This window comes from Festucalex cinctus, chromosome 4, assembly GCF_051991245.1.
Source record: "Festucalex cinctus isolate MCC-2025b chromosome 4, RoL_Fcin_1.0, whole genome shotgun sequence".
Lineage (NCBI taxonomy): Eukaryota > Metazoa > Chordata > Actinopteri > Syngnathiformes > Syngnathidae > Festucalex > Festucalex cinctus.
In genome coordinates, this window is record NC_135414.1 from 30,945,326 (window position 1) to 30,967,726 (window position 22,401).

The 22,401-nt window shown below is 35.6% G+C and overlaps 1 protein-coding gene across 1 annotated transcript in view; it reads right to left on the reverse strand.

Moving 5' to 3' along the window:
* Positions 1 to 22,068, reverse strand: part of znf536 (zinc finger protein 536) — a 288,563-nt gene extending 266,495 nt beyond the window's left edge. The window contains exons 1-2 of the mRNA XM_077520264.1: positions 22,019 to 22,068; positions 16,904 to 16,998 (exon numbers count right to left, since the gene is read on the reverse strand). The gene's annotated coding sequence lies outside the window, so the exon portion shown is untranslated. The remainder of the gene's footprint in view (positions 1 to 16,903; positions 16,999 to 22,018) is intronic.
* Positions 22,069 to 22,401: the final 333 nt, after the last annotated feature.

Here is a 22,401-nt window from a genome sequence, read left to right on the forward strand (position 1 = left end):
GCAGCAGAGTATAAGAGATCAACCAGTGCCATGATGAAAACAAGTTCACATTTCTAAGCAGATTTGTGAATAATGATGAACCTTAGCTATATTCTAATGCTAATTGCTGCAAAACGGAAACAGACAGAAATATACATTTTTTTTGTCCATGTTTTAATCAGTCAAAATCCAGGAAAACGAAAGGGAGCGAAAGTGGTTGCTTCGGTGAAAATGGCTGGGAGTGAATGAGTTAAAGATTTACTTTTCCATTTTTCAAAAAAAAGCCACTCATACTGCACGTAATGCGCTGGATGATTGAATTTGATAACATCACAAGTGGAACTAGTAGCAGACTAGTTCAGCGCACTAGTAGAATATCCAATTTGGAATGGGGGACCAAAAAAAAAAAAAAAAAAAAAAAAACATTGCAAAAGTTAATCATTTTGCAGTTTCCACTGTGATGTATTTGATTTTATCTTCAACTAAAATGGCCATAGGGGAACATAAAAGTAAATAAAGCAGGCGCGTCATAAAAGCGCACAAAGCGTAAAACAGCGGCAGCAGTTAAAAGATCATAAAGAGGGTGCCAGTTAAAAGATTAAATGTTCTATTTTAACGCAATAATAAAATGTTTTGCTTCTTCAAGTCCAGATGAAATCAGTGCCGACTGTCTCAATGGCACATGAGATCATAAGAAACAAATTATTATTAAATCGTCATCATGTTTATTTCTGCCAAGGAAATGAAGGAAGGAGGAAAAGTTTTCTTCACACCGTTTCATTCATTCATTCATTCCAAAATGAAATACATGGAAATGATTTGTTGTCATGGTTCCGCAGCACTAGCTAGCCTGCTAATCTGCAGGAGTTTGTATTATTTGCATTTGTAATAACATAACTTTTGCCTTCCGATTAGGTTTTGAATTATTGTTATATGTTTACTTTAAAATGGTTATTTTTGAATTATTTGCTATGTTCGCAGCACTAGCTAGCCTGCCAATGTTATTTATTATTATTTTTTTTAAATATGATTTATCTTCACAAATCTGCATACGACGACGACCCAAGATTGAGTTGTTTGGATTATTTGCAATCCTGTGACATCATTTCGTGCCACAATTAAGCACACATGACAGAGAAAATTGGAGCAACGTTGAGCCTTAAACTAATGTAGGTTGTGGTTTGTGTTTTTATTTGGCTGACAGCATTTCAGTGAACATGAAAACCTTAACATGCCTTAACGGGATTATTTGCTGCGTTGTGTCGTATTGTATGCTTAATTTCACGCTCACTACGAACAGCGGCGTATCGCGCGGCATCTATTTTTTTTATTATTATTTTTTGCTCGCGACTCCGCTGGAGTCTATTTCTGACACGTACTTGTGGATATTTCAAAGGCACCGTTTTTTTCCAATAAAAGACAAACCGGCGCCTTGGGAATCCGAGCCCCGAGGCAGCGCTACATGATCGAGCGCCGAAGAAGAAGAAGAAGAAGAAGAAGAAGAAGAAGAAGAAGAAGAAAAAGAAGAAAAAGAAGAAAAAGAAGAAGAAGAAGAAGAAGAAGAAGAAGAAGAAAAAGAAGAAGAAGAAGAAGAAGAAGAAAAAGAAGAAGAAGAAGAAAAAGAAGAAGAAGAAGAAGAAAAAGAAGAAGAAGAAGAAGAAGAAAAAGAAGAAAAAGAAGAAGAAAAAGAAGAAGAAAAAGAAGAAGAAAAAGAAGAAGAAAAAGAAGAAGAAGAAGAAGAAGAAGAAGAAAAAGAAGAAGAAGAAGAAGAAAAAGAAGAAGAAAAAGAAGAAGAAGAAGAAGAAGAAGAAGAAGAAAAAGAAGAAGAAGAAGAAGAAGAAAAAGAAGAAGAAGAAGAAAAAGAAGAAGAAGAAGAAGAAGAAAAAGAAGAAAAAGAAGAAAAAGAAGAAAAAGAAGAAAAAGAAAAAGAAGAAGAAGAAGAAGAAAAAGCAGAAGAAGAAGAAGAAGAAGAAGAAGAAGAAGAAAAAGAAGAAGAAGAAGAAGAAGAAGAAGAAGAAGAAGAAGAAAAAGAAGAAAAAGAAGAAAAAGAAGAAAAAGAAAAAGAAGAAGAAGAAGAAGAAGAAGCAGAAGAAGAAGAAGAAGAAGAAGAAAAAGAAGAAGAAGAAGAAGAAGAAGAAAAAGAAGAAGAAGAAGAAGAAGAAGAAGAAGAAGAAGAAAAAGAAGAAAAAGAAGAAGAAGAAGAAGAAAAAGAAGAAGAAGAAGAAGAAGAAGAAGAAGAAGAAGAAGAATAATAATAATAATAATAATAATAATAATAATAATAATAATAATAATAATAATAATGACTTAAAGCATCCACCAGTGAGCCGCTTTAAAGGCCGACATGAGGCGTCTCTTTTAACTCTTCTTTTAATTGCAGTTTGAACGCCGCCGCGACTCGCTGACTCACAAATATCGGCTGAATTTTGCATGTCGCCATAACACGCACGCACACGCACGCACACACAGCGAGTCAATTGACGGGGAAAAGACACACATCGTTTCGGTGAACTGAATATGCAGTAAAAAAAAATATATTTGTAAACACGTTACTGTTGAGTTATTAAGGAAAATATGTTGTTGAAAATACTTGGAAGTTGTCTGGAAGATGTGACAATTTATTTGAAATTTGACACTATATGACACTATAGTTCAGTACTTTTTTCTGAAAGTTACTAGAATACATTGCAGTTATGGTTGAAGGTGCAACCAATATTACGGTCCGTTAAATGCAGCATCTGTTGACGCTGTTCTGCACTAACGTGTAACTGAGCCGTATGTGACCAGTATGTGATGTCCTGACTATCTATTTCATTTTTTATTTTCTTTTTATGTTATTTTATTTTATTATTTTCCCTGTAGCACTTTGAGATCATGCTGTTGAAAAGTGTATTACAAGTAAATTTATTATTATTATTATTATTGTTATTACTATTATTTGACTTATAACTAATAGGGATGTAATGACAGCTGCAATATCGTGATATCCCGATATTAAAACTGCCACAATATATCGTCGTCATCATGTCACGATATTAAAACAGCACATCTGTAAAAAAAAAAAAAAAAAAAAAAAAAAAATGTCAGGTTGATCTCCATTTGTTCAGTTTTAGCACCCTCTGGTGGATAGTTTTTTTTGTTTTTTTTGTGCAGTTTAATTTTCACAAGGCATGTTTTGACCTTTATATGTTTCGAATCCACGTTCGTTGTCCGATGAAGGGACACGTAATTTGCTTGTGAATCGAGCCAATATGTGGAGGAGCTCAATGTGTGCTTGCATTAGCAAGTAAATGTCTCATTATTAAGCGTTATTAGCGATTGTAGGTTGATCATATGCGTTGCTGTAATACAAAAGCAAAACATTGTGTGTCTTTTTTTTTTTTTACTATAAATTTATATCTCCAACCTCCCCACAAGATTTATGATAATTATCGTATTGTGACCTTCTGTAAGGGTTCCCTGTTTGACATCTATTGAACACGACACAAAAAGGAGAGACGGCGCTCAGGTCAGGGCTCGTGAGGAGCGAGGAGAGGAACTGACCGACACAACTCACTCCTGCACTCTCTGAAGATTCCGCTCCTCACCCTCTCTATTCATTTGGTTTTCCACGCCCCGAGTTACACGGGTGTTCCGACGCTAAAATGGCAAACGCAAGACATAGTTGGAACACAGTGTACTTGCTTGTCCGTGTTGTGCATGTGAGCGGAAGATTGCCGAGTACACGTGTGGTCAAGTTTGCAATCATTTCTTCACAGAAAACAGGCGACCTCAGCAGACTGGCTCGAACCATTCGGCTTCGTCAGATGTTGTGGAATAGCCAGGATATGTGAATGTGAGTGGGAGCAGAGCAAAGCATTCTTCATTGCAGCAAATGTGTGCTAACTTATTATTTGCAATTATTCCGACACCTTCATAATCGTGATAATATCGTACTGTGATGTTTGGATATCGTTTCATCCCTACTAGGGGTGTGAATTGCCTAGTACCTGACGATTCGATTCGATACCGATTCACAGGTCACGATTCGATTCGATACCGATTAATCCCGATACAAATTTATAAGTCGATTGTTGCGATTTTTTTTCATTCAAATTTAGAAAATACTAATCAGTAAGCTTGTAGAGTGTAAGATTTATATGAAAATGTATTATTTATTTCTCTGAAATTTCAGTCTTATAGAGGTTGTAATCTGTTTCACGTTTGAACAGCATTAAAATAAAATATTAAGGCTTAATGTTCCGTTCATATAACATTCTTCCATGCTTAAGGTGTGAATCCTAAAAAAAAAAAAAAAAAAAAAAAAAAAAAAAAAAAAAAAAAAATTCGAGAATCGCGCGATGTATTATCGATTTTTTTTAACACCCCTAATCCCTACTAACTAATATGCTCAACAACAGCGCTACCCACTGTGACACTTACTTGTAGAACTTCCAAAAAACGCACTATTCATTTTCAATAAAAGCCGATTCGTCCCGAGGCAGCGCTACATAATCGAGCAGCAAAAGAGAAGAAGCAGAAGAGCAGCATGTGTAACGGCTTAAAGCATCCACCAACGAGCTGTTTTAAAGGCCGACATGAAGCGTGTCTTTGAGCTCTTCCTTTAATTGCCGTCTTTTTTTCTCTTTTCTTTTTTTTTTTTTTTTTTTGCCGCGACTCGCTGACTCACAAATATCGGCGGGGATTTTTCATGTCGCCGTAACGACATCGCACGCACGCGCGCGCGGCGGGAAGAGAGCGACGGCAAACCACTGAGCTGTACTCTAATAACTAAGGAGACTATTCAGCCTTAATTGATATGGCCTTTCTTAGCATGAAAAGAACAATTATTTGCGGCGCCGCGTGCTTCTCATGCTCACAGCCAGCAATCAACACAAAGCGCCCTGAGTGGAAGCGACGCACACGCATTCCACCTAAGAGGGGGGAATTAAAGAAGCACACTTTATATTTGATTCGCCCTCCAGGAAAAACAAATCGGGGATGATAAAAACATAAGCTGCAGTATTAGCAGAGGAATGCAAAGAGAAACACCGTTTTCAACATGCTAACCCGCCGACTCTTTACAATAATAAACAATGAGGAGCGTTCAACAGCGATGTTGGCTGTGTGCATGTGTGTGTGTTTTTTAAACATTTCTCATAGTGCAAACATTCGCCCTGACAAATATTTAAGTGAGCTGCCTTTTGATTTGATTGCGGCGCACATTTACTGACTGTTGTTTGAACTATCGGACGCATGTTTTTTTCGTGCACATGTGCTTTTCATTAAAAGTAAAACATTGACCCAACACGAACCCAAAGACTAAAACCCGAACTCCGACACGACTCTTAACCGAACCCAATCATGAAGCAACTTCGCGAATCCTAACCACCCTAAACCCAACCCTTTACGATTCACTGTCTGTAGGTGCAGTCTGAGAATCGTGCGCGTGCTTTGCCGGATTATTCGTCCACCTGTCCTGTGTACAGCGTCTCTGAGTTTCCGCTTCTCGATGCGAATAAATTGATAAAATCTTATTTATGTCTGCGCCTTTGGGATCCAAAACTCTCAGTACACAACAAAGATAGATCAGTTTTTTAGGGGTGTGCCAAAAAAATCGATTCATTAACTCATTTACTCCCAATAACGTATAAATACGTTTTTTTTAAATGTTCTAAGTGTCCCAAAGACGTATTTATATGCGTTTTTTTTTTTATGCTAGAGCATACAGAAGGCTTTGATGCAGCCTCTCAACTGCAAAGAACGGTTGCAGAAATGCTAGTAATTACACAAACGGCCAGCAGGTGGCAGCAGAGCTCAAGGAGATCAACCAGGGCTATGTAGAAAAAAATCTCAATTACTTCCAATTTTAAATCGATTTGTGAAAACTGATGAAACTTAGCTCACTTCTAATGCTAATTGCTGCAAAACGGAAACAGATAGAAACATACTTTTTTTTTTCCTGATGAAAGAAGAGACTTTAATCTTTCTTTTGATAGGTTTTTATAGTAATAGAACACAATATTCTGTGGGCCTTGCAAAATCAGTCAGTAAAACGGTCGGGAGCGAACGGGATTGCGAAATGTGAAAATGGAGGCGAGCGAATGAGTTAATGTTAGGGAAAGTGCTGTGTTAGATTTATGGTTAGGGCAAAATTCAGACAGATTATGAGTGCATTGTTGAAAGTGATGCAATTTCCAATTGTTTGGCATTGGGGCGGGGTCTGCCATGTTTTTCCGTTAAACAAAACACACATGTCAAGTCATACTGTATAAAATATCCCCTTGCCGATTGTGTGGATGACAAAAGACTTTTGGTGTCCAATGAAAAAATGCAGATGACCGCCGAGTGCAAAACATTTTTGTTTGCCGAGCTTTAAACAAGCCGAGGACGAGAAGTAAACACGTCAGCCACGCGAAAGCTTTTGCAGCCATTTTTTTTTTTTTTTTTTTTTTATTCATCTCGCCGTTTTCTGCTTTCCAACCTGCTCTGTCGCTAGCTGCTGCTTTTCCCGCCCGAGCATGTCCCACATCTGGACGTGAACTGTTTAAACAACACGGCGCGGAAAAAGGAGAATATTTGGCTCGTCGCGGCTCCCCAGGTAATTTGCGCACACCCCAGATATTTTTATCCCGTCCAACGTCTTTCAGGCGTGGCGTCGACGCGCATCATCAAACGGCGGCGGCGTGATAAATATTCAAAGAAAACACGCTCGACTCGTAAAGTAAATGAGCTTTGTGCGAGAGCTCCAGTGAGCACTTTTAACACAACTTTGCATTTGGATTGACGTTTCTCTCCATTTTGTTGTTGTTGTTGTTTTGACGTTTGCAGTGAAGCTAAGCTAACGGGCGCCTAGCATGACAATGTCCATACAAGACTTGTATTTACCGAGTATGTGATTCTTGTGTGTGACGAGGGTTATTATTAGGGCTGAACAATTATGGAAAATAATCTAATTGCGATTTTTTTCCCCCCCATAAAAATGGCGATTGCGATATCATGTGCGATTATTTATTTATTTATTTATTTATTTATTTTTTTACCCAACAAAAAGTTTATTATAATAAACAATTTCATAGCTATCATATATTACAGGATCTTAAGATAAAGGCAAATAAAGCCTTTTAAAATCTTTTTTTTTTTTCTACTAGTTACAATTTACCACTCAACATATCCAACTTTTCATGTTGCATGAAACATGACATGTAAACACTGGTTGTTGTTGTTTTTTTTTTTAATAAATAAATGAATTCAGTATACACATTAAAAGTCATTTCAGTCACTAAACTCACACATGTTAAAGTGTAGGCAAAGTAAAATGATACATGCTGTTAGAGTTATTTTGTATATATTGTTTCATATTTGATTGTTAATTGTAAAGCATGTATTCAGTATTTCACTATCTGTTTGGAGCTGCTGCTCAGTTTACAAAACGCGCGACGCTTCGGCAGCAGAAAAGTCGTCTCATGCGCTTTCCACACCCCTTTAGCAGTGCAACGCTATTTTTTTATAAGCAGACAGGAAATAATCCCCAATAAAAAAGAGCGGAGATTTGCCAGAGCATCTTTGACAGTCTCACGATTCGATTTGATTACGATTTTTAGGTCTACGATTCGATTCAGAATCGATTCTCGATTCAAACGATTTTCAATTCAAAATTATTTGATTGACAAATGATTTCTGCTTCAATTTACAGATATGCACAACATTGTCATGATCTACTCCAGTCTGCTTTGCAAGACAAAATGACAAAAAGAGACATTATACTGTCTTTTTTTGTTTTTTTTTTGTTTAAACATTTATTAATTTTGTATTGTAAGTGCCTTTTTCCACAAAAACAGCATGTGGGCTACAACTTCTTCATTTCTAATTTAAATAAAATCGATTTTTGGATATTAATATCGATTCTATTCGATTAATAAATGAGAATCTCGATTTTTTGGCACACCCCTACCTGGCAACTCTGCTCTCCTTGCTGCTTGTAAAAACAAATAAGTCTTGTGTTGTCGTTCTTATATGATTTGGTGTGTAAACCTAACAACTTATTAGTTATTTTCCAGTATTGGATTATGCATTTTGTACAATGAATAAAAGTGCAAATATCTTTGGCATCTTATTCCCTGAATTTTATTTGAAACCGATTAAGTATCAGAATTCGAACATACCATGGTGAACGCTAGGGGTGTTAAAAAAAATCGATTCGGCGATATATCGCGATACTACATCGCGCGATTCTCGAATCGATTCAATAAAAAAAAAAATCGATTTTTTTTATTTTTTTATTTTATTTTATTTTTTTTAAAGAGCTCAGAATTGTTCATTCGGTAGTCTTACCGATTCAACGTCTTATCATCATTGCCTTTTTTTTTTTTTTTTGTGTGTGTGTGAATCGATTTTTAAACTTCCATTTTTAATGGAAAAATATTCAACAAAACGTCTGACTTCGGGTTAGGATTCACACCTTGAGCATGGAAGAATGTTATATGAACGGAACATTAAGCCTTAATATTTTATTTTAATGCTGTTCAAACATGAAACAGATTACAACCTCTATAAGACTGAAATTTCAGATAAATAAATAATACATTTTCATATAAATCTTACACTCTACAAGCTTACTGATTAGTATTTTCTAAATTTGAATGAAAAAAAATCGCAACAATCGACTTATAAATTCGTATCGGGATTAATCGGTATCGAATCGAATCGTGACCTGTGAATCGTGATACGAATCGAATCGTCAGGTACTAGGAAATTCACACCCCAAGTGAACGCCATGTACCTGGTCATGTGATCGTGATGACGTTTTCAATGGGAATTTCCTGACGTCATGGGCACAAAAAAAGACCGTCTTCGATCCCAAATATTGCGCCAAATACCGTTCAGAGTAAAATCCTCAGCACGTCCGGTTTCATGTCATCCCTTTGTGGGTGTGGCCTCTCCTAATGTGGGCTAAAGCGCGCTTAGCACACGACATGTAGCTTAGCCTCGCAGAGTCCAAGTCACCCGGATGTTTACCACCCGTTTCGACTCGCCGGGTCTGCCAGTTACATGCGGCTTTCGGTTGGAAACTCATCTTTGGCGTGTCCTGTCCAAAATGGCCGACACAGTACTTAATGCAAAAATATTCATAAAAAGTGCTGTAAAATCATAATTGCGCAACATAAATTAGCATTTTCTTTTAAGGGAAGAGTTGAAAATAACAATTTCACAGAACAGCTGGTTAGTTTTTCATAAGTCTTGTGTTCCTTTAAAGGCGCATCATACACAAGACGACAGCCGCCGTCCAAAACGTTTTCATTAAGATTCAACATCGCAATTCATTTCAATGAGGAAAATTGATTTGCTATTCGCACTAAATTGAGTATCCTTCTCCAAGTGACTTTTATACGTGGCTGTCACCTTTGCGCTTGTTTGCCGTTCAAAGGGAAGGAAGAGAAGAATGTAAAGCCTTGATGAGATTTTACCCAGCGCAATGTTTTTAATATTCACGCGCTCGTATTCCTGTAATCTTTCCACGACGACGGCTGCTGCAGCAGCCTAGGTGAAAAAAAATAAAAATAAAAAAATAAAAGTCAGCGCGCTGGAACATAAAAGCAATCAGTGTGTGTGATTTAACAACAAGCTGAGATCATTAAATATCACACGCACGCACGCACACGCGTGTATGTGTAGAGTCAGCTCTGTCTTCAATGTACAACATCTCTGATGATGGAAACAGTTAAATGAGATGAAGATGAGTGTTTATTGGGGGGTGAGGGCTTAAAGAAATGGCCAATCTTGTCTTGTCTGTCTGTCTGTCTGTCTGCCTGCCTATGCACGTTTGTACCTCCCGCAAGCGCAAATGTCAGCTTTGAGCAGTTTGCGGACTCCCTGCTAAGCTCTTGGAGCGCTCCGATCCAGACGGCCTCCAACTTCTGGACGCTTGGCAGAAGAGTGCGCGTGGATGGAGGACCAAAATTGCCAAAATTCAAAATAAATACATGACTAAATAAATACATAACTAAAAGTGAAAATAAAAATGGATATAAAAAATATAGAATTAAAAAATTAGAGCCAAAAAATAAATAGAAATGAAATAAAAAGTTCAATTTATATATATATATATATATATATATATATATATATGTATACACATACAATTTTTGAATTTTTGAATTAGATTTTTTCTAGCCATTTTAATTTTAATTTTTAGTCTTATTTATTTAGTCATTTATGTATTTATTTCTTTATTGCTCTTTTTATTACCATTTATATTTATTTTTTGGATATAATTTGGGGATTATATTTTTTTTTATATCCATTCTTATTTTCAGTCATTTATTTATTTATTTAGTCATTTATTTAATTTGAATTTTGGCAGTTTTTGACTTTGAAAAGGAAAAAAGCAGATATAAAAAAATATATATATACACCCACATTTTTTTTGCTCTTTTTATTACCATTTATATTTATTTTCAAATTAGATTTTTTTATATCCATTTTTATTTTCACTTTTAGTCATTTAATTTGAATTTTGGCAGTTTTTGACTGTGAAAATGAAAATAACATAAAATATGTGATTCAAAATTGAAATACAAATGTATTCATTATATATATATATATATATATATATATATATATATATATATATATATATATATATATATATATATATATATATATATATATATATATTATTATTTTTTCTCTCTCTCCCTCTCTCTCTTTTTATTACCATTTATATTTTGGATATAATTTTCGAATGTTATTTTTTTTATACCCATTTTTATTTTCACTTTTCGTCAATGATTTATGTATTTATTTTTGCATTTTGGCAGTTTTTGGTCCGTCCTCAACGTGTGCGTGTGCGGCTCTTTGCTGAGTTCGCCATTTCGTTGACAACTTCGTTTTCCAAAAGAAGATGCTAACATGAATAGCATGTAGCGGCTAAGAGCTAGCGTGAAAATGACAAGCGCAAGCACTGGAAGAAGTTCTCGGGCTTCTTCAAAGGGTAAAGAGTATTTTTTTTGCTGGAGTTTGACACACACGTTTATTGTGTGTGCGTGCGTGTGTCTTGTGACTATGACTCATGCATTATTCACTGAGAATGAAGAGAAGGACATTTGCATATTTATATGGATCAGCACCAAATTGTATAATGGTTTCGTACTTAGTCCGTGGCAGCTATATATAGTTTATCAAAATCAAATTTATAGTATCAATCAAATGTAATCATCATAAATAACAATTTATCATTTAATATGTGTTGTTTTACAATATTGTAATGTATACATTTAAAGGTTATTCATTTATTTAAAAAAAACAAAAAAAACAGTACAACAAAAACATAATTCAAATATAATAAATTATTTCAGTTTTTATTGATTTTATATATTTTAAATTTATTTTACATGAATTCCTATTTAATTCTTGTTTTGCATTAATTCATACATTAATTGAAAGATTATTTTATCAGAAGACAAAAATGCAAAATTAAACAAACCAAAAATTCCAAATATTTAATTTCATTTAATTTCAATTCCTTTGAAAAGTTTGTGCTTTTTTTATACTGTACTTTTGCTATTAAGTTATACAAACACATTTTATTCAAAACATTCTTAGATTTAAAGAATGTATTTAAAACAATAATTGTAATAAAAAATATCAATTAAAAATAAAACAAACTTTAAAAAATGTATGTTCATACTTTAAATTTGACTATAATGATGTGAACAAGAACTCCATTTTAAACTTATTTAAAATACATGTGAATATTTACCTTTTAAATGAATACATAACTATTAAAAAGATCCCATTAAAAAGGTATTCACTCCGACATAGCCAAATATACATTCCAGTAAAACAAACACACACAAAAATGAATAATTATGAATTAGTTATGAACTAATCTTGTTTTAATCAAGCTGGGCAGAATTGTGCATTTGATAAAGTACATTTCTCTCCACATGAATATCATTTCGAGCTTTTTCAGCAACATGGTGCCTTATAAATCTTTCTTAAATTTATATTAATCATAATGCAAAAAAAAAAAAAAAAAAAAAAAAAAATGTTTTGAGGAGTGAAACTACTGGAGTGGACAACATTTAATGTGAGCTGCGCTGACAACGTAATCAAGGAAGGGGAAAAAAAAGCCTTGTCAAGAATTTTAAACAGCTCAAATATGGAAGCTCCCTTATCCATTGTTGACTCTTAATAAAAGCTTTGTTTTTGTTTTCTGATTGTCCTTCCTTAAAGCAAACTGTTCATCGAGCTGCACGTGAGACGCTTCGCTGCAATAAAAGACAGATTAAAAAAAAAAAAAAAAAAAGACATTAAAGTGCAACGTTTAAAGCAAAGCATCCGGCTATAAAAACGCCAAAGACGCCCCGCAGTGTCGTTCCCCGGTCCCGAGGGGGCGACGTCACGTGGCGTTCAAGGCATCGTGCAGATGTAAAAATACTACTAAAAAGTCACGGGAGAGTCGGGGGGGGTTAAGGCGGCGGTGGCATTAACTATTCAATACCAGCGACGACAAAAGTGATGACGCCTCCGACGTGAAATAAAGAGACGGCAAAAAAAAAAAAAAAAGAGAATCAAAAAAGTGCTGCGGCGGGAGAAGGCGACGAGGCAGGTATTGTTTGTGCATAAAGAAAGGCGGGCGGGTAGCAGCCCGTGGCCACGAAGACGAGCCACAATGCTGCGGCGGCTAAAAGTGCTTTGGCGCCGGATGAGAGGGAAAAGACAAACGCTGGAAAAAAACACAAAAAAAAAACGTTCTGGCAACCCCACGCGCGCTCGAGGCTGCCGGGGGAGAACCCCCAGCTCTATGCCGTCGCGCCGTCGCTATTCTTTTGGCCGCCTTCGTTTCCTAGCGCTAATTCAGCTGTGGCGTATATCGTCGGGCCCGTTATGTCCGTGATTCGGGCCCGGTATCGCTTCAAATCGATTTAGAAGGGCCTGAGTCGATTCACGATTCACATTGATTGTCAATTCAGTCAAGGATTTCATGCAGCACCAATTTTGCCTTTACATGGAAGACATTCTCAGAAGTCCCAATGCTGCAAAACAAAAAAATTGTAGGGATGTAACAATAACGGCAACATCATGATATCGCGATATTAAAACACACAACATATCATCATCGTCATGTCACGATATTAAAAGCAGCACATATGTTAAAAAAAAAAAAAAAAAGTCGGGTTGATTTCCATTTGTGCCATTCTAGCACCCTCTGGTGGCTAGTTTTTTTTAGTGCAGTTTAATTTTCACAAGGCATCTTTTGGCCCTTCTATGTTTAAAATCCACGCTATTGGTCTGATGAAGTGAACTGAGTCAATATGTGGAGGAACGCAATGTGTGCTTACAATAGTAAGTGCCTCAATATATATATATATATATATATATATATATATATATATATATATATATATATATATATATATATATATATATATATTTATATATATATATATATATATATATATATATATATATATATATGTATATATTTATATATATATATATTGTATTTATATATTTTTTATACGTAATATTTAGAATTTTATAATATTTTTCATTGCTGTATTGTACATAAGCAATATGTTTTTTTCTTTTTATTTTGTTTTCTTAGTATGAGCTCATTTTTTTTACAATATTGTGACCTTTTTTTGTATCGCCAAATATCGTGATAATTACCATATCGCGACCTTCATATTGTGATAATATCGTATTGTGATGTTTGGATATCGTTACATCCCTACAAAATAGCAGAAACTTCTTTCTCTTACTTGGTGCATTCGTAAAAATGGGAATTTTACGTTTAGAATTGAATCCAATACAATGACATGAATCATATGTTGTTGTTTTTTTTGTTTTTTTAACATGACCTAATCAAAATCGTAAATAATTGAAATCAATGACAACCGCAGCGCTATGTAAATAACGTGTCAAAAACACGACATTTACATTCCTGTGACAGATTTTATACCAAGGTTCCAATCAAATCAATAAAAACAAATGTACCCGTACTCCATATTGGCCATTCAACACTTCGTAATATTCTTTTGTCACCATCATTTTCTTATGCTTTTGGCGATATCGTTTCATACCTATTGTTCCAGCACTATCGATTGATTCTTCACTATTTCCCCCCCCCCTATCATTTCATCTCAATTGTTCCCCCCCATCAAAATCATTTCATTGCTATCGTTTTGTCTCTGCTTAATATTCCAAAAGCAGCCAAAATCCAGCACAAACGCGCATAAAGTGCTTTGGCGAGAGATGACAGGAAGCCGAGTGTCAAACGCTTGAAAATATCCTGGCATCCCGACGCACGGCAAGGGGCAAGGGGGGGTTCTGGGTGAGGATCACCCCCAGCTATCAGTAACGTTACAACACGGATCCCCCCCCCCCCTCGAGGGCTTCCCAGGATTTGCGCTAAGCAAAGTGTTCCCGCGAGGGAGACGCGAAGCTAATCCTTTTCAAGCGGACGCCGTGGACATGACTTTGCAAACACGCGGCTCATACGTACAATTATGTTTGGATTTTCACGGACGTTTGCTGACTCAAATGCATATATGGAAGGCGGGATTCTTTTCGTTGAGGAATCATTGGAGTTAGAACTATTAATGTCGTCAACAAAAACTAAACAAAAAATGTCAACACATTTTTCACTGGACTAAAACTAGACTGGACTAAAACCTTCATTAATAAACAATAATTGGGACTAAATCTGAATCAAAATGATACGATTTTGTAAAATCTTGTCTCTGCTAATCTGTCACGGTGACACGGTCATGTGACACTCAGTGACACGCCCCCTTTCAAATCTGCAGCTAGCGAGCGCAACGTGCTAACACATGGGACAGACAGGAGGTTAAAAAAGTTTTTTTCAAAAAAGTATATTATTATATTAAGTATTATTATTAATTATATTATATTAAGTAAATTATAGTTATAACATAACATTAATCCAATGGCTATAACGATCCAACAATAATATTAATCTGACCGCTAACTAATGCTGGCTAACTTGCTAGCTTGTAGCATGGAGCCAGAGTAGCCACTGTAATTTTGTATGAAGTTGTTTTTCATCAAAAAGATGAGAGAAAATTTTATGTGAATAGTTTGAGATTCAAAATGTTCAACATAATGTTCTGAAAAAAAAACAAAAACAGAAGAAATAAGAGTGGTTAAATGATTGTCCTGACTAAAACGTTGGCAGTTTTTGTCGATTAAGACTAGACGAATAAAATGATGTTTTCTTGGACTTAAATAATGACTAAAATGCTTGATTTATAGTTGACTAAAATGGACTAAATAAAAACGGGATGATGTTGACTAACTATGATATAAACGAACAGGCGTGATTGAAACTGTACTAAAACAGACTAAATTAAAAAAAAAAAATTGGCGGCTAAAATTAACACTAGTAAGGACGTATTAGCATTTCTGAAGACTTAGTTAGCGTTAGCAGCTCCTCCATTCATGCATACTTTTCTGTATGCTGGCTGAATTTATTTGTTAGGTTTGAAGAGCAAAGAAATTGCAAGAAAGGCGAAAAGCAGCAAAACGACAACTCATTAGTCCCAAAAGTAGACAAAAGCACGCACACACATGCAGACACAGAATGATATTTGTGACACTGCTTTTTGTTTTGTTTTTTGTGTCTGACTTATTGATGAGACGCGAGCGCCGCGGTGTCATTTGGTGAATGTCGTCTGGCCACTCACGACTTGTCACAGCGCGTTCCAATCGCTTCCATGTCAGGAAATCGCGGCCGGGACAAACATTCCCGCTGTTTACTGGCTTCTTTCTTCTTTTTGCTCTTATTTATATTTTTGATTTTTTTTTTCTTGTTGTTTTGCGTACACCATACACCTGTCAGGGTAGCCACCTTTTGCTCCAGTGATGCGAAGCAGATGTTAATGATCACATTGTGACATTCCAATAGTGTTCATTTTATTCACCATTTTTAAATTTAGTCTTAGTTGTAGTCCAGTTACAATCACGTTTGTTATTTTTTAATCATAGTTATAGTCAACCTCATCCCATTTTTATTTAGTCCAAGAAAACATTTTATTTGTCTAGTATTTGTCCACAAAAACTGCCAATGTTTTAGTCGAGTTTTAGTCAGGGCAATCATTTTACCCCTGTTTTTTTTTTTTTGTCAACAGATAATGTTGAACATTTTGAATCTAGAACTATTTCACATGATTTTTTTTCTCATCTTTTTGATGAAAACAACTTCCCACACAAATACAGTATGTCAACAAGTGGCTACTATGGCTCCATGCTATGAGCTAGTAAATTAGCCTTTTTCAAATTAGCATTTTTCAATTCACATTTTTCCGGACGCTGCATGCGGAATTTCATGAAGCTGAAGAAATTAAACGAGCCAGACAGGAAGTTGGGCATCTCGCATCAAGGTAAATCCGGTATATTTCAAAATGAAACTGTTTGCAAACTTGTTTTTTGGGAGGCAAGCTAGCTAGCTACATAGCATGACATGAGTTGTTGGACATTTAAGACAAAGAATGAGCGCAGAATAAATTAAACATGACAAAATAATATTTAAACACAAAACGTACTTACCCATGGTAGAAGAGCCAAATAATGTACAAAAAGCATATCGATGTGACAACAGGCAAGCGTGGCTATTGTTTACAAAATACGAGTCTATATACACGGTTGATATCACGTGAACTCAACTCTCCAATGTGAACCCCTACGTGATCTTGCGGTCTGACGGGTGCAGCTTTCCGGACACGCAACAAACGCGGAAGCCGTGCGGAAAACGCACCGCGTCCGTTCCGCAGTCAGTGTGAATTGGGCGTTAGAATTTCAAAGCAGGGTTTCAAAGTAGGCTAAGAGTTTTTCCCAACAAGATTTGGCCTTTGAAGGGTTGGGTTGAAAGCCAGGGTCAGGTTTTGAAAGCGTGTTCATGATTAAGACAAACTCTTACCTGACAGTGTTGCCACAAACATCCCTCATGGTTGTTGCTGTTAGCATGTTGCTAGCTTCCTACAAAGCAGCTAGCACATGGAAGCCGATCTCTTCCTAAATGGGAAAAAAAAAAGAAGAAAGTTGCAGTAAGTAGGCCTAAGAAGAAACGGCGTAATGTGTGCGCGTGTGTCTTTGATGGGGAAACAATGTGACACGGAGCCATCTTCATCTTCTCCCGCCACCTCGGCCTAAATGATGAGCATTAGCGGCTAAATGGGCCTCGCGCCGAACGGCGTATTTAGCCGCTAATTGCTAATTACGCCGCTCGGCCAGGCAATCAGTGTCCACACCCCAGTCGTGTCCGTCTTAAAAATAACCGGCTCTTAACCCTTGACCCCCAACCCCATCAGCGACCCAGCTCGTCGCGCACGCGGGCCCCGATGGGATGGAAGGAGATTTCCCGCGGAGAAGGCGGAATATCCCACCCCCAACGACATTAGTTCCATCCCATAAACACCAAGAGCTCCCTCGCACGCACGCACACACACATATATCAATATACAGCTCTAGATATTAATACATATACACATTTCTACAGGCCATTTAACCATCATCTTCAAATTTGACTCTGCCCTCCATTTGAAGCTCTTTTTTCCATGCATAATAATCAACTTCCATGTTATGGCATTAACATTAAAATATGCAGTTGTAATATGAGAAATAAAATCATAATTGTAAGAGAATTAAGTCTTCATTGTATCAGAAAAAAATGAAAAGTCAAGACAAAAAAAAACAAAATCCATATTCTGCTTGATTTCCATCCTCATGTCTTTTATTATGGGAAACATAAAGGTATCTAATTTTCTTTTATTTTATTTTGTCTGCTTTAAGTCATAGAAATTTGACAAATTACAAAAATATATAAAAAGTCGGCCCGACCCTCGTCAACAATAATGTAAGGCAATCCTAATGAGAAAAAAAAATATCTTTAAAAAATACAGTGAAAATTGTTCTAATATAATGTTTTATAATACAATAATATAATAATAATAATAATAATAATAATAATAATAATAATATTTTAATCTTAATTATGTTGAACGATCAAAAATTGTTTTGCATTACAAACAAAACAACACCATTTTAAGATTAAGACAATATAAAGTGGGAATATTATGAGAAAATGTATCCATTCCATAAGCACTAAAAGATGACACACACACACACACTGTTTACATACAGTATATGTATAATAGTCATATCGAATATTATTATACTTTTATATTTCTACAGGTCATTTAAGCATCCCTCAAATTTACCATTTTCCATTTGAAGCGTTGCTCTTTTTCCATACATAATAATAACCTTCCACGTTATGATATTAACATTAAAATATGCAGGAATCCCCCCCCCCAACACACACCCAGCTTACTGTTTTCCCTCTGCATCATCATCATCATCATCATCATCATCATCATCATCATAAGACGAAGGGAGAAAAAAAAAAAAAAAGCATCATTGTTTGCCTGTAGCTGCGTCCCAGCAGTGGATCAGCAATTTTACAATAATAAGCTTTCATAAATTGTGCATATCTTTCATGAATATTTCATGCAAGGGCCGCTGACCACGCTGCTGATATACACACTCTCCTCTAAAGACTAAATTAAAGCCTGCGATAAATAAAAGCCTTTAAACACCTTTTACACGCTTGCACGCAAGTCCATCAAGGGAAGAAAAAACAAAACAAAACATGGAGACGGTCACAACTGCTTGGTAAGCCCCTGTAATGTTAGTTGTCTTCACAGAGGATAAAGAATATATGCCAGTAAGTGTTTGTGCACGTGTTGAATGTTGATGCACCATTTGCGGTTTCATTTCTGTCGCTTCAAACATAATATTACGTCCAGCATGCCTGCAACTCTTATGATAAGCGGTTCGGGGGGGGAAAAAAAAAAAAAAAAAAGATGAATGGATGACATTTCCTATAGTATGTTAGCATTAATAAATACATAGTGTGTAATTCTTTTTTGGAAAAAAGGTGGCCGAACTTAGGCTCTTAATAAATACATAAATAAATAAATAAAAAGTTGCACATTTACCAAAAGGGGGGAAAAAAATCATTATGAATAAATCTGTCGTTTTACAGAATAAAGATGGGAATACAGTATTTATATTCAGGGAAAATTATAATTAAGTAAACTCGCATTTGGACATGTTTTAAATATTCAGATTTTGATTCATATTTTACCAGGGAAAAAAAAAGGGGAATAGTTCATATTTTACCATATTAAAAAGGTAATTATGACAAAGTTTAACTCCTAAATTGAATTTTAAGCCATGACAGTATTTTTCCATTAAAATAAATATATATATATATATATATATATATATTCACATGAAAAAGTTTTTGGGGGCAAAAATTTGAATAAAGTCTACCAGAAAACAAAATTTTTGAGACAAAAATTGTGCTTTTAGCTTAATAGTTATATTTTACCAGAAATGGATCATAGTTTCATGAAAATCAAATGATACCATTTAAAAATATATATATATATATATATATTTAAAATAAATAAAATAAAACATATATATTTAAAATAATAATAGTAGTAATAATAGTCCTAATAATAATAAATTGTTTTAATCATAATTGTCATGAAAATACATTTGTATTAGAGAAAAACTGGTCCATTTACTTTTTCTTTTTTTGTCAGAATAGTCAGAATAATTTACAAGAAAAAAAAAACTTTCTAGTTTTATGTCAACAGTCACAACAATTTTCCCAAAATATAATTTGTGAATAAAATCTGAATATTTTCCCCAATCAAAATCTTATGAGAAGAGCCATATTTTACCAGAAATAAATCTGTAATTTTCTGAGAATAAAACCATAAATACAGAAGGGGGCTCTGGTAGGTTTATGAGAACAAAATTTCAATATTTTATGGCAAAGTATAATTATTTACAACAACAGCAACACATGATAAAGTAGTATTTCACATGCAAAAATACTTGATATGCTGAATAAAAACTACCATATTACGCCTGTGCTGTCCCTCAAGAAGAGGTGAGCTAAGTTGCTAACATGCTAATATATGTGAGTTTTTACCGATTGCAAAAGTGGCGGCAGCACGCAATGAATCAACTTTTAAATTATTGAACTGAATCTTTTTTGCACAAACAACGTCAACTCCTGAAATAATTCATCCAGATAAAAGGCCTGTGTACATATACATATATTTATGCGCGCCCATATTCATATGCAGCCGAGGAGAGAGGAGGAGGAGGGAAGGTTAAAACAATTCTGTGCTTCTTTGTACACTGAAGCCTAAAATGTGATTTGCACACCTTAATTCGCGCCGCCTGCGACGCTCAGACGGAGAAAGGAAATCAAGTCAAAGAAGAGTCTGTGTAATATTAATGAGAGCTCCTCCTCGCATGCGTTCACTCGTCAGTCAGTCTTCTTCCTGAGGTCGGACGCAAGAAAAGAAAAGAAAAAAAAAAAACATCACTTTTTCCACTTGTGCAGTTGTCAAAGTGCACTTTTGAATTCTCAGAAAATGTCCTTGATGTGCCTTGATGAGCAACTCATCAACAAGTCATTAGAAAGTCGACATCGCGATGTGCTATATGAACACTCTTTTGTCCTAGCGAGCTCGCTACATTCCGGCTGGATCGTACCACCAACAAATTAGCAAACAAAACAAAGATCGCACTCGCTAAAGTTTGTAAAGGTTTCCAATCAAACCCATCACTTCTAATTACATAGCCACCTAACTAGCTTGCCAGTAAAATGGATATCCATCGAGCTAGTTGGATACTGTGCCTACCTATCTAGCGATACATGACCACAAATAGATTAGCAAACAAGCTACAATCACCCTTAGAAAAGAAAAAAATCGAATTTATCTAATCATTAAATTCGGGTTTAATTAGAAATATAAAGCTAATTCTATTTTAGCAGCAGAGCGCCGCCATGTTAGATTTTCCCAGTCTCGCTACCGGTCACGCGATAGTCACAGCATCTCGCGATGGGCCAATCACCCTTATTCAAGTTTTTCAATGTTTTCAATCAATTCACTCAAGTTACTATGTAGCTAACTGTAGCTAGAAAGCTGTACATGTACAATATATGAACTGTAATATATTTAGCTAGATAAGGTATTGAGCTAGTTAGGGCTGAAACAAATACGCAAAACGACAAAATGACATTTACTCACGTTTCCTAAAGATTCTTTTAACTATCTATCTAGACAGGCAGACATTTGGATAATTATCTAGCAAGATTTTGTGTGTAATTGCGTTAGCTTGTTGGCTAACAGATGTCCTCCATTTTGTATTCCAAGGCCCAAACAATCATGGCTTCACGTAGCCATCTAAATACCAATCTAGAAAGCTAGACAGATTGAAATAGACTCATTAGAATAATACATAGATGGAACTGAAGAGTTTATTTTGAAGTATTTAGGTGATTTGAGCTTTATTGTGCTCATTTCAAGTCCAACAACCGTGGCTTCGTGTAACTAGCTAGATGGATGGATGCTACAAGCACATATATTAATAACTCTTGATACACCAACCAACGTGACTACGTGGCGGCCATGTTGGGGGGGACAACGTTCACTTCAGAGGCGAGAAATTACATTTAAATTAAAACGTACTTACTTGTTTTTCAACCAATTTCCCTGAGATTGACTTTTCAGTTAGCGCTAAATGTGTGATAAGGCAGAACAATTAGGGGTGGGGGGGAAGCCCCAAATGTTGTTTTACCTGGGAAATATTATTGCCAGTTCACCAACTCTGCTCTTCGGCTACTACAATAGCCTATATAGTTGCCAAATCTATATACAGTATGTTTGTTGGGGGCATGGAATACAAAATGGAGGGCACCTGTTAGCTTCTGTAAGCTAGCAAACTTGCTAAACTTTCTCTCTTTACTTTCTTAAAGGTATTCAATCAATTTATAGTCGGTTGTAAACTAAATAACAATTGATAAATACTTTAATTCCACGTGATGGCAACAAAAAAGGGGGGCAAACATGGTCTCATATCCTCCCAAAGACATCTGAATATTGTTTATATGTTGGAAAAAGAACCACACGAAAAAATAAATAAATAAATAAATCTTACTCACCAGGTGTATAATCAATATTTAATCTATATTCCACCAAAACATTATGTTTGTGTCTCACTGTTGTGCAGAGGACAAAAGCTCCACTTCTTGCCGTCTCACATTACCTCCATTTAGCACCTTGGTAGCCACGCCCCCTCACTTCCTGCCTGAGGATAACTACGTTGCAAAATAAAAGCTTTCTCATTGAGCATCAAAAATAAAATATTAGACCTCGTTTCAGCTTTTACAGAAATGCTTTGTTTAATTTACAGTGGTACAATGTAAATCAAAATTCCGCGTTGGCAGCATGTTTAAGGTTTGACCAGTTAGAAGGCATTTTTAACTTTTGCATTGAATTTTGACCATAAAATGCATTATTGCTGGGACTGAGTTGTGTTTGTTTT